We start from the raw sequence: 14372 nt of genomic DNA on the forward strand, positions 1-14372 counted from the left end.
CATGCCCGAGGCAGGATTCGAACCTGCGACCGTAGCAGTCGCGCGGTTCCTGACTGAAGAGCCTAGAACCGCTCGGCCACCGCGGCCGGCCGAAATGCGTAGACGACGTGGTAAAAGACTTAAGTGCTCGCCTGTATGTCACAAGAATAGTAAACCCTGTTGTTATACCTTTCATGGCCAGGGTACCAAACGGCATATTCCAGCAGGGTAATTCAGGATTCGCGACACAATTTAATTCTCTCCACAAACGCCTGTAGGATTGTATTAACCCTTGACTGGTCTGATGTGTCGTACATAAAGCATATCTGGATGTGACAGGAAGACGTGTACTTTCACACCAGTCGCCGTTCAGAAATAATCATAAAACTGACACAGCAAGTGTTTCAGACGTCGTAAGAAATTCATCATAAGGACATTCGGAGGCCTTTTCATCTATTCTACAACGAATATAAGAATGTATTCGTGCCTTCGTAGTTCACACCTCATACTGTCGCTGATGATGGATTGCAGTTTCGGAGTGAAAGTTTAATCATTTAATACCCTTTACGTGATGAACATCAACATGAAGTTCGTTAAATATCGCTGTGGTGATTAATAGTGAAACACATTCCGTTCCCACACTGTATATAACGTGGTAGATACCTGTCGGCATCTTTATGACACTATTCGCGGAAATACGAAAACTACACCATTGTCGCTCAGTTGGTAGACTCAGTGACAAACACCAAAAATCGAAAGATAACCAGGCGAAGCGATTTACAGCAGTACCAGTATTTGAATCTAGTTGTTAGAACTTCAGATGCCAGACAGATAATTGGTAGAATTACAAGTTAGTATACACTAGTTTATCGACGAAGTAGATCTCTCCCCCGAGAGCGAGCCCATAACCACTGCGCCACTCAAGTCGGAGTCTGAAGGCCTACTCTTAAAATTCCTAGACCAAACGTTCCGAGACGAATCGAGTAGCGAGTCACTTCCTAACACTTTCGCTGCACTTAGTGATTATGTTGCTAAAATTGTAGATTAGCATTAGACAACAGAAAAAAGATAGCAAGCAGTTTTTATGTGCAATTTTTGTCGAGATATTCGGGCAGTAGTTTAAGAGCATATGAAGTCCTGCAGTCGGATTATTTACAGGTTTTGAGAAGGATAATATTAGTCTTGAAAACATGCCTGTCACGGAACGATATCTGCAGTTTGATAAATAGCGAAGGAAAGAACCTGTGGATAAGACGTCCAAATCCACGAATACCTAAGGCAGATGTCGTTCTACAAGTGTAGAGTTATAGTGAACACCCTTCGTTCTTTCCATAGACGAAGAAGTAGTCAAGAAACCTGGAAAATGATACGTCTCGCTGATTAAGGCCTAGTTTACACGGACACGTCATGAGTCGAAACTATGCCGGCAGCAGCCGTGGATGCGGATCATGCAGTGGCTAAAGTCTTTGGCGAAACTGTACCGTTTCGCGATCTTCCATCTCTTACGGCACGAAACTGCCAGTTTCGTCTGTTTTTAGTTTAGGTAGTTTTACAATAAATGTGGAATTAAGTGGAAAACAGAGAAAACTGTTGGTTTGTGGGCAGTTTTGTTTTACATCGGTGTCTGTGGGAAATCAATGGTAAGTATTACAAGAATAACGTGCGACGTAGTGTTGAAGTTGAGGAAGTTCTCGGCGATATGAACATCGGATGACGGACGATGTCGGAGCTACTGACCAAAATATGTTCTGGATGAAATAATAACACATACAAGATTTAGAAAATCCTTGTCTGCCACTGGAAGATGCTCTGTGGTCAGTATGAAGCCATCCTGAAGATGCAGACAAAATAGCAAGTTTCAATAAAAGCACAACTGTGCAAACACGGAAGTTACCCAAAGAATGCAGTATGTAATTAATGTAGAAAATGCAGAATTTAATACCTACAAAGCGAAAAACTTTGTTTCCGAAAATCGAAGAGTAGAAACTTCCCCAATAGGCGTCATTAGAAAAATTGGGACCAAATTTGTAAAATGTGGAGAGCGGAATAAGATGTGGACACTATATAGACGAATGAGAATTTCCACTTGCCAAGATAAAAGCAATTTGATCTGTAGTTTAAGTTCCGAAGAGAATGCTTCTCGCATTCAATATTGTAATTCCTTAATGCATTTTTAACTCTACTGAGAAGACTCATGTATTCTTCTGAGTTATTGTTATGTGATTAAAACAGCTTCTGGAGTTTGGCACAATAGTTTTTTCAACAACATAATTCAACATCAGTGCTGACGTAATATCTTTATGCAGACACGAACCCTAACACGCTCACTTTTTTTCTTTTATACTAGTTTGAAGGAGACAAGAATAAGTTCTCACACCACTAATTTAACTGCGCAGTTTACATTTCTGATAAGGCGATGGTTCTCCGGCACTTACGGAATATCAAGGCTACAGCGAACACAGCCATTCACGAACCTGGTTTCGGAACGCTGGTTTTAAGAAACGAGTATCGCCTCCTAGTGTCTTCGTGTAAACCAGATTTAACCCTTTAAATTTATATTCTTTGTCCTAAACTTCAGACCATGTTGAGTAAAACACGTACTTTGTCAAAACCGATTAGGCGCTGGGGGCGTCTTTTCCCTGTGCCTCCTTCATTTTTGAGCAAAGGAATACTTTAATTTATCAGAAATTTCGTATCATTTCTAGGACACGGCTGCAACTTTTAAAACGACAGCTTGCTGCTTATTTTCGCTTCTGATCGCAAGCAAACTGAAACATGAAAGTGAAACAAATGGAATGAAGCGTTTCTAGAGCCAAATCATTTACAGCCGGCACGGTAGCTCAGCGTGTTCGGTCAGAGGGTTAGCTGCCCTCTGTAATAATTAAAAAAAAAAAAAAAACTGAGTTCCCCGATCAACAACGAACCAAAACGGGTGTCTTTCGACGTCCGCCCCGAGCAGATACAACGAACGGAAGAGAACAAAATGAGATTTAAAAAAATCATATGTAGTTGTTTCTTGAAAAACTATGCCAACATTACAGCAATTAGCGATTGGAGAAAATAGGTGCATCAATTTCAAAACGTGGAGCTTTGCAGGAACTGCAATATAAGTAAATACACTTCAGAAATAAATTAGCTGCAATGCAGTCTCACAGTGTTTTCGTTCATTAGTTGATATTGTTACGCAGTTATACATTGACTTTAGGCGTCACTAGTCCAGAGCATGTTATTAGGATGAAGGGGTAGTGCAAATAAAACACAACGCATCCACTCATTAATTTTTTTTTAATTTACTGCGCGTTTCGTAGGCCTTGCTCCACCACTATGTGGCAGTTCCGGTGCTTAGTTCTGGTGCGTTGACCAGGAAACCAATTATATCTGCAGGTCTGCGCAACTTCTTTGAATACTTTTTCCCGGTGATCACTGCTTCTGAATATATAGTATTTACTGCTTGAAAAGCTTACCAGAGGTGTTGCAGCTAACCTTTAAACAGTCACAAAAACAACCTACCAAACATGTTTATTAGTAAGGAAGGTATATTACATAACTTTTCCAGTTACCTAGATACTTCGATAATATCTACTTAATGGAGGTATGCAGTCTATCACTCAGATTATTTAATTTATATATTGACGACATAGTTATGAAGTGGAAAGATGAAATACTCTTAATACTTAAAATAGGATCTAGTGTACCATTAAATACTGTGTTATATGCTGATGACTAAGTAACTGTACAGGAAACAGAAGATAATTTACAATGAGCAGTACATAAATTGAGCCAAAATGCAATATATTCCAACTTAACCATATCTGTAAATAAGATGAAGATAATGGCTTTCAAAGCAAATAATTCACGCAGATCGAAATAATAATAATAAATGAGAAAATTTTAGAACAAGTTTCCTATTTCAGTTATCTAGGATCTGGTATTAATGTTAACTATACCAAGGACATGGAGAAGAAAATGAATAAATTTCCGGCTATCTGCAGAACGGTTGGAAGAACTTTGGGAAGAAAAACGAGAAAAGAGACACAAATGAAATTGTATAAAGTTATGGCCGTATTTACTCTTGCGTATGGTTCAGATTTGTGGACAGTAACAAAAGAAGAAAAATCAGATGTAAAGGCAGCAGAGATGAAATTTGTGAGTTATGTAAGAGGCCGTAATAAAATGTATAAAATAAGGAATGAAACAATAAGAACAGATTTAAAAATCTTTTCCGTTAATGAGAGAAAGGAGAATTTAATGAAATTGATTATGTTGATAGAACGACAGAAAACAGATTGCCAAGAAAGATAATGAATTTTCAGCCGACAGGAAAGAGAGAACTAGGCAGATCTCGTAAGAGATGGATGGATGATAGAGAGCGGAATAGATGATTACAACACCTAATTCTTGGAAGGAGATGATGATGATGACTACGAAATGGAACACTGTACACAGAAGTTTCTGCAATATTTGTTACATGGAAAGCACACGGTAACAAAGGCAGTAATGCTAAGGACAACACTGAACACTCGATAGCAGCGAAGTTACCATTTCTGAATACCTGCACGTGACAAGGAAAACCGATAAGAGACTTCGAATTATAAAATAATAAAGAGTTAACAGAACAAAAAGTTTGTGAGTAACTTGTGAGATGAAGCCACTCCGGCTTGTGTTTTTGCGAGTTCTCGTGTAACTGTGAGTTCGGTGTCTCACGAACACGAGCGCTGATAATCGATAGCAATGTCGGGCAAACGTGAGGCGCAGCGGAACACGCCATAGAGGGCGGACCTGGCGGCGTAACGCGACGTGTCCGGGAGGCGGCGGCAGCGTGTGACGCACGAGCTGCAAATACTGCGCTCAAACAGTCCTCAAGGGCACGGCCGCGGACCGTGCTTTTGACGTCTACACGGAAACTTACTCCGCTCTGCACTTAATGCGTTCCTTAATGGAGAAAACTGTGTCATCCGCTGATATTCTGCTCTCGATCTCTGGGGTTTCTCTGTTTTATCACTATCGCTTGCTTCGCTAAAGTCTTCCAAAGATAGTAAGTCATGCTGGCCGCACTACTTCAGGTTGCAGATTTTGTACACTAGTCCCAGATGAAGAAGGTTTCTTTTTTTAAAAAAAAAGTTTATTGATACAATAGTATAATAATTACACAACATAACCCACTACCTAAACTAATTAGTGGGTCTTCAATTAATACAAAAACAGTTGCAGCTTTATACTGTAATTAGTGGCTATTACTATTGATATGGACAAGGTAACTGCAAATATGTTAGTGTACTCTACAAAATACGAAATCTAGTTCTGCAGCGTTACAGATATGCCAGAATTATTACAAACCTACTATTGCTGCCCTGCCCATTGATCTAATACCAATGGACGTACCCCTGGCACTGGGCTGGCCCAGAATTACTTTAAGTCCTTGCAGTCCCTATCGTGTTAGTAGCTGTTAGTTAATATCTGCATTCTAGTCTAGACTGCTACTACCTAATAGCTAAATAGAAGTACTGTATCGGATTGATGCTTATGAAATGTACCGCCACTTCTTCCTCCAATAAGGGGTACACCATGGTGTTGTTGGTGTACTCATCAAGATCACCTCTGCGGATCTAACGCTGCATTTGGGTGTCCTCATGCTCTTCGTCATCTGGTAGCGGAGTCCAAAGGAGAACCACAGCGGTCTCCTGCCACGACTCTGTCACTCGGCTGCCGTCGCTGATGGTCGAAAGAACCGCGGGAGATCTTATTTTTTCCCTAATCAGCTTGTAGGGGACTCCCCAAGGGTCAGTAGATAGCTGAAGCAGCACTCTGTATCCTTACCTCCTCTAGTTCGTTCTGGAAAACTTCTCCGGCTTCACGGTATCTCTGTAGCCACAACTGTTTTTCCTGCCAGGCGACACTTCGCTGGTGGTACCTCCTCGCCCTTCTTACAGACTGGCAGTCCATGGAGATGAGGAGGCCGCAACGACTCTCCTCCTGGCTGGTACGGCAGCTTTCACTGCTCTGAGTATTGACCCTACCAGCTCTTTGGCATATCTATCCACGTCTTCGTCACCTTCTGGAAACAGAGGAACATCACACTCCTAAGCTAGGCGCTCCCAATCTGTTCTATTGAAGTTACATTGAACCTCCCACCCCATGTCCCAGCGGAACTCCGCATCACTAAGGCTGAACACAATCAGATTGTGGTCACTTTTTGTAACTTGATCTAGGACTCTCCAGTTCCTAATGTTGCCAATGACACTGGGTGTTGACGGGGTGACATCTATATTCGTCGCAATTCCGTCTCCACCTCTATAGGGGGGGAGGGGGGGGGATTGCCCGGTCTGTTTGCAACAACTAGTTGTGAGGCTATTATTATCTCTTCAGCTTTCTCCCCATTTACATATCGAGTGCCACTTACCACAGGGAGATTTAGCGCTTATTTCGGAGGTTATGATGATCCTGCGCCCTCACAACGCCATGGTGACTCGTGTAAGGTGATACAAGTAATCTTCAATGTTACCTCCATATTGGAAGTACATGTTGACGATGTAAACGAGATGACTGTAGTTCCACGACGTTGCAGTGTCTATCTTACAGTTGTGTTAGGATTGTGGCCCGTAGAGCCTTGTTGGCTACAATTAGAGCTGCTTTTGGCTCTTCCCCGGTGTAAATTACCTGCCAAGTGGCAGCCATAAAGAAAATTTGCCCAACTTGGGAGTTTGGCTCCTGCACGCAAGTTACATCTAGCCTCCACACCTCCACTACCCTTCGCGTCTCCTGCATCACCAAACGATTGTTGCGCTTCTTCATCTGTCCGGTGTTTATTTCACGATACTTTATGGAAAACAGATGTGCACATTGCATTCTGGCTAGGTCTTTTTCCAGCCTAGCCCAATGCGCCCATTTGTTGGTACAGACTGTATGTAGATTTCATCGAGGCCAAACCTTTCGTATCTTGACTGAGATTTTCACTCTGCAGCGGAGTGTGCGCTGATATGAAACTTCCTGGCAGATTAAAACTGTGTGCCCGACCGACACTCGAACTCGGGACCTTTGCCTTTCGCGGGCAAGTGCTCTACCAACTGAGCTACCGAAGCACGACTCACGCCCGGTCTCACAGCTTTACTTCTGCCAGTATCTCGTCTCCTACCTTCCAAACCTTACAGATGCTCTCCTGCGAACCTTGCAGAACTAGCACTCCTGAAAGAATGGATATTGCGGAGACATGGCTTAGCCACAGCCTGGGGGATGTTTCCAGAATGAGATTTTCACTCTGCCGCGGAGTGTGCGCTGATATGGAACTTCCTGGCAGATTAAAGCTGTGTGCCCGACCGAGACTCGAACTCGGGACCTTTGCCTTTCGGTTTGGAAGGTAGGAGACGAGATACTGACAGAAGTAAAGCTGTGAGACCGGGCGTGAGTCGTGCTTCGGTAGCTCAGTTGGTAGAGCACTTGCCCGCGAAAGGCAAAGGTCCCGAGTTCGAGTCTCGGTCGGGCACACAATTTTAATCTTTCGTATCGTCTTTCGAAAATCTTTTTAATGAGGACTCGCAGGGCTCCGAAGTCAGTGGGGAGATTCAACGACTGTCCGCAGCCACCATTGTCGAGAAGGTGACTTTCCTGCCACATTTATGTCCTCCATGGACGACTTGTCTTAGTGCAGTTGTCAGAACTGCCGTCTGCTCCAAGCGCGACAGATGCATGGTATGATCTAGATTGGGGTATACCCTTCTTTGGTATGTCCCCGTAGTTCTTATTAGAGGCGCTTCCTCTATGGGCATTGTGCTGGTTACTGTACTATCCTGAATTAGTTGGCATGACTGTTCTGCGTGCGCAGGTATATTGCTGTTCATTGTGCCAGCAAGAGAGCGGTTACCTAAGATTTCGCTGTCATGAAGTATTACTGGCCGACCCACAGCCACTGGTCGCCCCACATGTCTTTTCACTTCCTCTGTTTGGTTGTGCCCCCGGTTATGGGAGGATGAAGCACCCGGAGGAGTCTGAGCCACTGGCTCAGTCTGAATGTTGACATCAACCATTGTTATTCTTCGCGCTCTTATCTCTGACAGTGACTTCAGGAAGTCTTTGAACTTACATGCCCTCTCAGCATCTCTCCTCCTTTTACTCGGGGACTTCTTTTTCGATCTTATCTCTGACAGTGACTTCAGGAAGTCTTTGAACTTACATGCCCTCTCAGCATCTCTCCTCCTTTTACTAGGGGACTTCTTTTGCTTGACTATCTTGCTCACGATGACAGCTTCAGCCATAATAGATTCGGGATGTCAAACGCTCTTCCAGTAGAACCGCAGGTCTTTTTGCCTTTGCGCGTACATGGATACAGTCACTGGTTTTTTTTTGCCATCTTTCCATACATGATACTCAGCTCCGCACTTAAAACGTGCCGGCTTTCAGATGCAGTGCTTATGAACATGATCAGTGTCCCAGCAGTTACGGCGACGATGTACCACGAGGTAGTCTTTACATTTATAGCATGGAAGCCTTGCCATAGTCGTTAGTTTCTTCCGCAGGGCACTCGAGACCTCGGCAACTTGATTGACATCTCGGTCCTGTCCTAAACCTGAACTCGAAATACTTCATGAAAGTGTTTATGTCCATGTCATCTAAATTCTCACACAGGTCCTCATCCTTTAGGGACGTTGGGACGTCGTATCAGATAACCAATGGTTTACGCTTCGGGGAGGGGGTAGGGTTCGCATTTAACAGCCTTAGCCGGCCGGAGTGGCCGTGCGGTTCTCGGCACTGCAGTCTGGAGCAGCGACCGCTTCGGTCGCAGGTTCGAATCCTGCCTCGGGCATGGATGTGTGTGACGTCCTTAGGTTAGTTAGGTTTAATTAGTTCTAAGTTCTAGGCGACTGATGACCTCAGAAGTTAAGTCGTATAGTGCTCAGAGCCATTTGAACCATTTTTTTGACAGCCTTACACAACTTTTGATTGACTAATAATTTATTCTTATCCTCTTCTGTGGCAACATCAACCATTACTACGTTTTGGTTGCCTTGACTCTATTAATTTAGATTTTTTTCGCTAGCCGGGTTAACTATAGTCGCGAAAATTTCCTGCACTTTCTTAACGTCTTCACCGGGCATGGGTCTTAGGAGGACCACTGTGACCGGCCATTTGGAAACCTTAGCAATTGTATCTCTGGTTGATTGGGCCTTTGGTGCCGCTTGTGAAGCCACGCCAGCCCATGTTTTCACAGGTTGCTTCCTTAACCTATCTTTTTTTTCAGCTCTTCAATGCGACCTTCTAGCTTGGCATTGGCAATTGCCCATTCAACCAGTTCAGTTTTAATGGTCTGGACTGCTGGATGGTAGGGGGGGAGGGGGGAGGCAACTAACTGCAGCTCGCCCACCAGCCTCGCCCCTAGACCAAGCACCTATCGGAGGTGCGGGGTTCAGCGCACCGTTTCCAGATCACTGGTCCCCTTCAGTACCTGGCCACAGCCGATTTCACTCGTCCCGCATCGGCAAGTGCACCCCGAACTCCGAAGAGGCGGATGCACCTCTCGCCCTTCGCCCCCTACAAGCCCGAGCTTCGATCTTACGGCCAGGGACCCACTCCTACTGGGGTGGTGGGTCGGTCACCCAGTCGTTCGTGGGTCTGGACGCCCTGGAGCCCCTAACCAAGGCTGTGTTACCACCTCCCCGGCTTGGCGGAACAAGCCGTGGAAGACCAGAGGCTTGGGACAAGATCCCACGACGGCGAACCAGGACACCGGCAGCAGAGACACAATGGAGCCGTGCCCCTACGGAGAAGTTTTGAGGGAGATGTCTGCGCAGTTAATCTGACGTAGCTAATCAGCTGCTCTTACGAGGGCTGCTGGGAAAGTAAGGTCCGATCGGTCGCGAAATGGAAACCACAGTGAAAATCAAAAATTTTTGAATTGTAACACACCTTCTATCTGCCTCTCTAAACAGTAGCCGCTCCGACTTAGACAGTTGTCGTGGCGTTGTAAAAACTTTCCAGTCCCCTCGTCACAGAGAGCAGCCGCCTGTGGTCTCCGCGAATTCTCTACGCTGGTCTGCCTTTGGTTGTTTGTGCCAAAATATTGTCTTCGTAGCCTGCGGTTCGTGTGGGCAGAGATGAACAATGGAAGGAGCCAATTAAGGGTTACAGTCAATGCTGTCGGCAAAGTTGGTACGCAAACATTGTGTGTCACGTATCGCCAAGGAAGTAATCACAAATTGTAAGGTGAGGAGACCCGGGGGCCACCTGAAGAGTGAGAAATGACCCTGATCGCAGCGCCCAATTCGTAGATTTGGAAGTTCATTGTTCATATGGCGACGTACTACTCTATGCCGATGAGACGGAACTCTGTCTTGTTGGAACCTGAAGTTTGGGATATCAGCTATCAGTTTTTCAAACGACCAGTCTTGCACCATTTTTCTCAGGAAGTGTGTAGCGGCCGTACGCCTTGCTACGCGTAACAACAAAGAAGAAAGTCTTTTCAGTACACGCTGTAACGCTGTGTTTTCTGTGCCCCATATGTGGACGTTGTTCATGTGGAACGTCACCCCATCGTCGAACACAGGTCGGCGCGTAAATTCGTCATCTTCTGTTGCTTCCTGGAAAATATCACAAGATGGTGCGGTCGTTTGGTCGCAAACGTTACAGCAGATGCATGCGTTATGGTACGTAACGTAAACGCTTGCGCAGAATCCTACACACAGCTGAATATGGAACACGCAGTTCTCGAATTGCACGGCATGTAGGTTTCTTTGAGCTACGAAGGAACGTCTCTCGGATACTCTTTGCAGTTTTAGCTGCAACACCTGGTCGTACGGAGCTTTTCATATAACAGACGCAACCTGTGTCTCTGAACAGTCAGTAACATCACAAAATGCTTTAGTGGGTTGGTGACTCTACACTGTGCTATCTTCAAAACGCACGATGCACGCTAGTGACGGACCCAGTCTTCTCATACTGGAACAAACCAAAAACTTTCTGTTGAACAGTCGCACATTCTGCAAATTGCTATCATTCTGCCGCCTGGTGAATCGCAGTGAAATCTCCAGTGACATTAACAAGTCTTCAAAATACGCTCTCTTCATTGGTTATTAGTACACACGGGTGGACGTCATATATTTGGAGTCATAAGATGTCAAAAACCGACGAATCAGTAAACACCCAGTACTGTCCACAGTTGAGAGCATGTCTGCTTATTGTTGAAGCTGACAGGGAGATCCAATACACGCCTTAGTCAGTTAGCGAAGCTAGGCTTATCTCAATGGAGGCCACTGTCTATGAACAACCAGTAAATTCTCCCACCTCTGGTTCTTTAAAGAATCGAACATTCATGCATAAAACAGCTTCAGACATCTGATTCCGATACAAACGAGTTAATGTGTTAAATATTTGACGTTAAGCTTGTAAGCAAGGAAAAATGTAGAAAATGTTTGAAATTATGTTTAAAGTTTGTTGGGCGTCACTAAGTGTTGTCATTGTGGAATAATGGATGGTTGTAGAATGGCTAATATGCACTAATTTTTAAGCAAATATCAAGTTCTCAATGTTTATGATATATTTCCTGAGCTATGTCTCGTACAATGATACCGTTTTGGAGATACATTCAGTGACTTATTTAGACACTGCTTGCAAAATGTGTTGCGAATAGTGTTAGTAGTAAAGAAGTAATAAATTAGAACGTCATGCCTGATGCCGTCGTTTTATGGCATGAACAGCGACAACATAGTACACCATAATGTTTTTCCCTTACACGATTTTGTGGGCGTGATCAGAGAGAAAAATTTCCTAAGGGTTTGGAATTATATGTACACTTTGTTAGATGTCGCTAAGTGCCTTTATTCCCAAATATTGGATGGATATAGTTAGGGTAATTAGCGCCTCGTGACTTGCACACAGTTCCTGACCGAATAATTGTCTTGCTGTGATAAACGTTTAACATAAGATTACAGTTCTTAAGTAGTAGTTTATAACAGCATTTAAAATTTTTAAATTATTTTAATTAAAAATGAAATTATTTTCGCCCTATAAGCCATTAGATAAGCGATCTACAACGGTTACAATGTCCCGGATTTGTCGTTTAGGAACATACATAAGCGGGGAACGCTAGAATTATGTGTCAGGTCAGCACGGAGGTCATGGGGTTTGCAGAGCCAGTTGGACAGAAATGAGGAGTAAAATAGGATGTACAGTTCCCAATAGAACCATTCTTGCACCGTGAATAATTACTCACACCCATATATATACTCTGCAAAGCAGAAGTGAGTGTTTGTTAGACGATACTCTCTACTGTTACATATATTAAGAGTACAGTTTCGTTTCCTAATTGACACTGGGAAGAATATTTCTTGCATGCCTATATGGGAGCTGCTATTAACCTAATTGTATCTATACATTCTCTTCGAGATACTCACAAATACCTCAAGATTATCCGTTGTTTCTCGCTAGAAACCATAAAAAAATGTTCAAATTTGTGTGAATTCCTGAGGGACCAAACTGCTCAGGTCATCGGTGCCTAGACTTAGACACTACTTAAACTAGCTTAGACTAACTTATGGTAACAACAAGGGAGGACTCAACCTCCGGCGGAAGGGACCGTGCAATCCGTGACATGGCGCCTCAAAATGCTCGGCTCGAAACCATATTCTTCGAATTTTACAAGCAAATTGTTGTAAGGTGCATGTTACAGACTTTTTTCTAATTCCTTGCGAATCAACACTTTGCAGCGTTTCTGTTACATTCTCTAGTCAGTAAACATCTTACCTTATGTGGATAAGACCATTGCGTTATGGATCTTCAGGGTAGATTGTAAGTAATCTCTTTTGCTGACAGATTGCTGTTTCCCAGTATTGTATCACTAAATTCAAGCCTGCCATTTGCTTTACCTGTTACTTAGCTTACGTGGTTAACTTCATGTCTCGACACATTGTTACTGTGTGGTGCGACATGCTTTTAACAATCACGGCGCCCAACCCAGTGGTGGACAAGGGCATGGGGATAGCGACTATTCACATGACGTGCAAACATCCCCCGCTGCATACTCGTTGTCACCTTGGCTTACTGTGCATCAGACCAACCAGTTGCAGATTTTGTGACTCACTTTCCAATAACTTTGCAATAGTTGATTGCAATAACTCTCTTACTAAGCGGTATGCTCTTAACCCTGCCGTAATCAATTGATTAGCTCATACAAAGGTCTCTTTTACCCAACTTAACGAGAAAGAACTACCAACAGCATGGCAGCGGTGCAATAGGCATTGCAAACATGACCGTTATAGCTTGCGATACAGGACATTCCCACCAAGAATACTGCAGCATGCAGGTGGCCGCTAGAGGTTGCTCTGCTTCTTCTTTCTTTCTTACACTTGCGCCTTTGTCCCGCAATGGTCGCAGGATCGGGGTGGTTACAAGGGAATTGGCAGGTTAATGGAAAGTGGTGGCCGGATGCCCTTCCTGCCCCTACCCCATACCCCCCAGGACGGAATCAGTGTACCCCAGCTGTCTGCATCTAGTGTAAACCATGAAAGTGTGTGAAAGTGTTACAAATGTCTGTGTGTCGTATAACTGAGGCGGGATGGAGGACCAGCCCGGTATTCACCTAGCGGGATGTGGAAAACCGCCTAAAAACCACATCCAGGCTGGCCGACACACCGACCCACGTCGTTAATCCGCCGGGCGGATTCGATCCGGGGCCGGCGCGTCTACCCGAGTACAGGAAACAACGCATTAGCGCTCTCGGCTAACCTAGCGGGTAGAGTTTGCTCTGTTTCATCCTCTAAAATGAATAAATAAATAAAAATAAAATACCCAGAATATTTTAAGCTTTTCTAAAAGGAGCGGCTTATTGTAAAGAAATGATACGATATCAACAGCAGCAGGCACCCTCCTTAATGCTCTTTCCTTCGAGTCTTTGTCTTAGTCAGCGCTTCTCCTACTCTGTACACTTTAACATCGTACTTTCACTTGTGGTGTAACTTCAGGAACTGATTCAAGTCACATAAACAGCGCCTATCGTTTATGGTCTAGACTGCATTCAATGTTTAATAGACTACCGAAGGACACCAGGCGGTTCAGACCCAATGTCAGATCTGACAACAACGAGGGATTCTGTGCAAATCCGCGTATAGGATCCCATGACAAGTAGTCTTTTCAGAGATAGTGACGTGATTAGCCGCATTATACAGGTTGAACATAAACACGTACAAGAAACATTAGGGATTTCTTATTAACATCTAAACAGTGACAAAAAGGTCATATGAACTCGAAAAGCCTTAGTTAACGAGGCTATAGAGACTTCTGGTTGTGTTTGAGTAATTCCCATCACAACACATACCAACGATGTATTCAGGTTCTGAAATGACAGATATGCACTGTATGTTTCGCGTAGCGGCTGGGAATGTAGAAGCAGCATGCCAACTTTATGCTGA

This window comes from Schistocerca piceifrons, chromosome 1 (genome assembly GCF_021461385.2).
Source record: "Schistocerca piceifrons isolate TAMUIC-IGC-003096 chromosome 1, iqSchPice1.1, whole genome shotgun sequence".
NCBI classification, from domain to species: Eukaryota; Metazoa; Arthropoda; class Insecta; order Orthoptera; family Acrididae; genus Schistocerca; species Schistocerca piceifrons.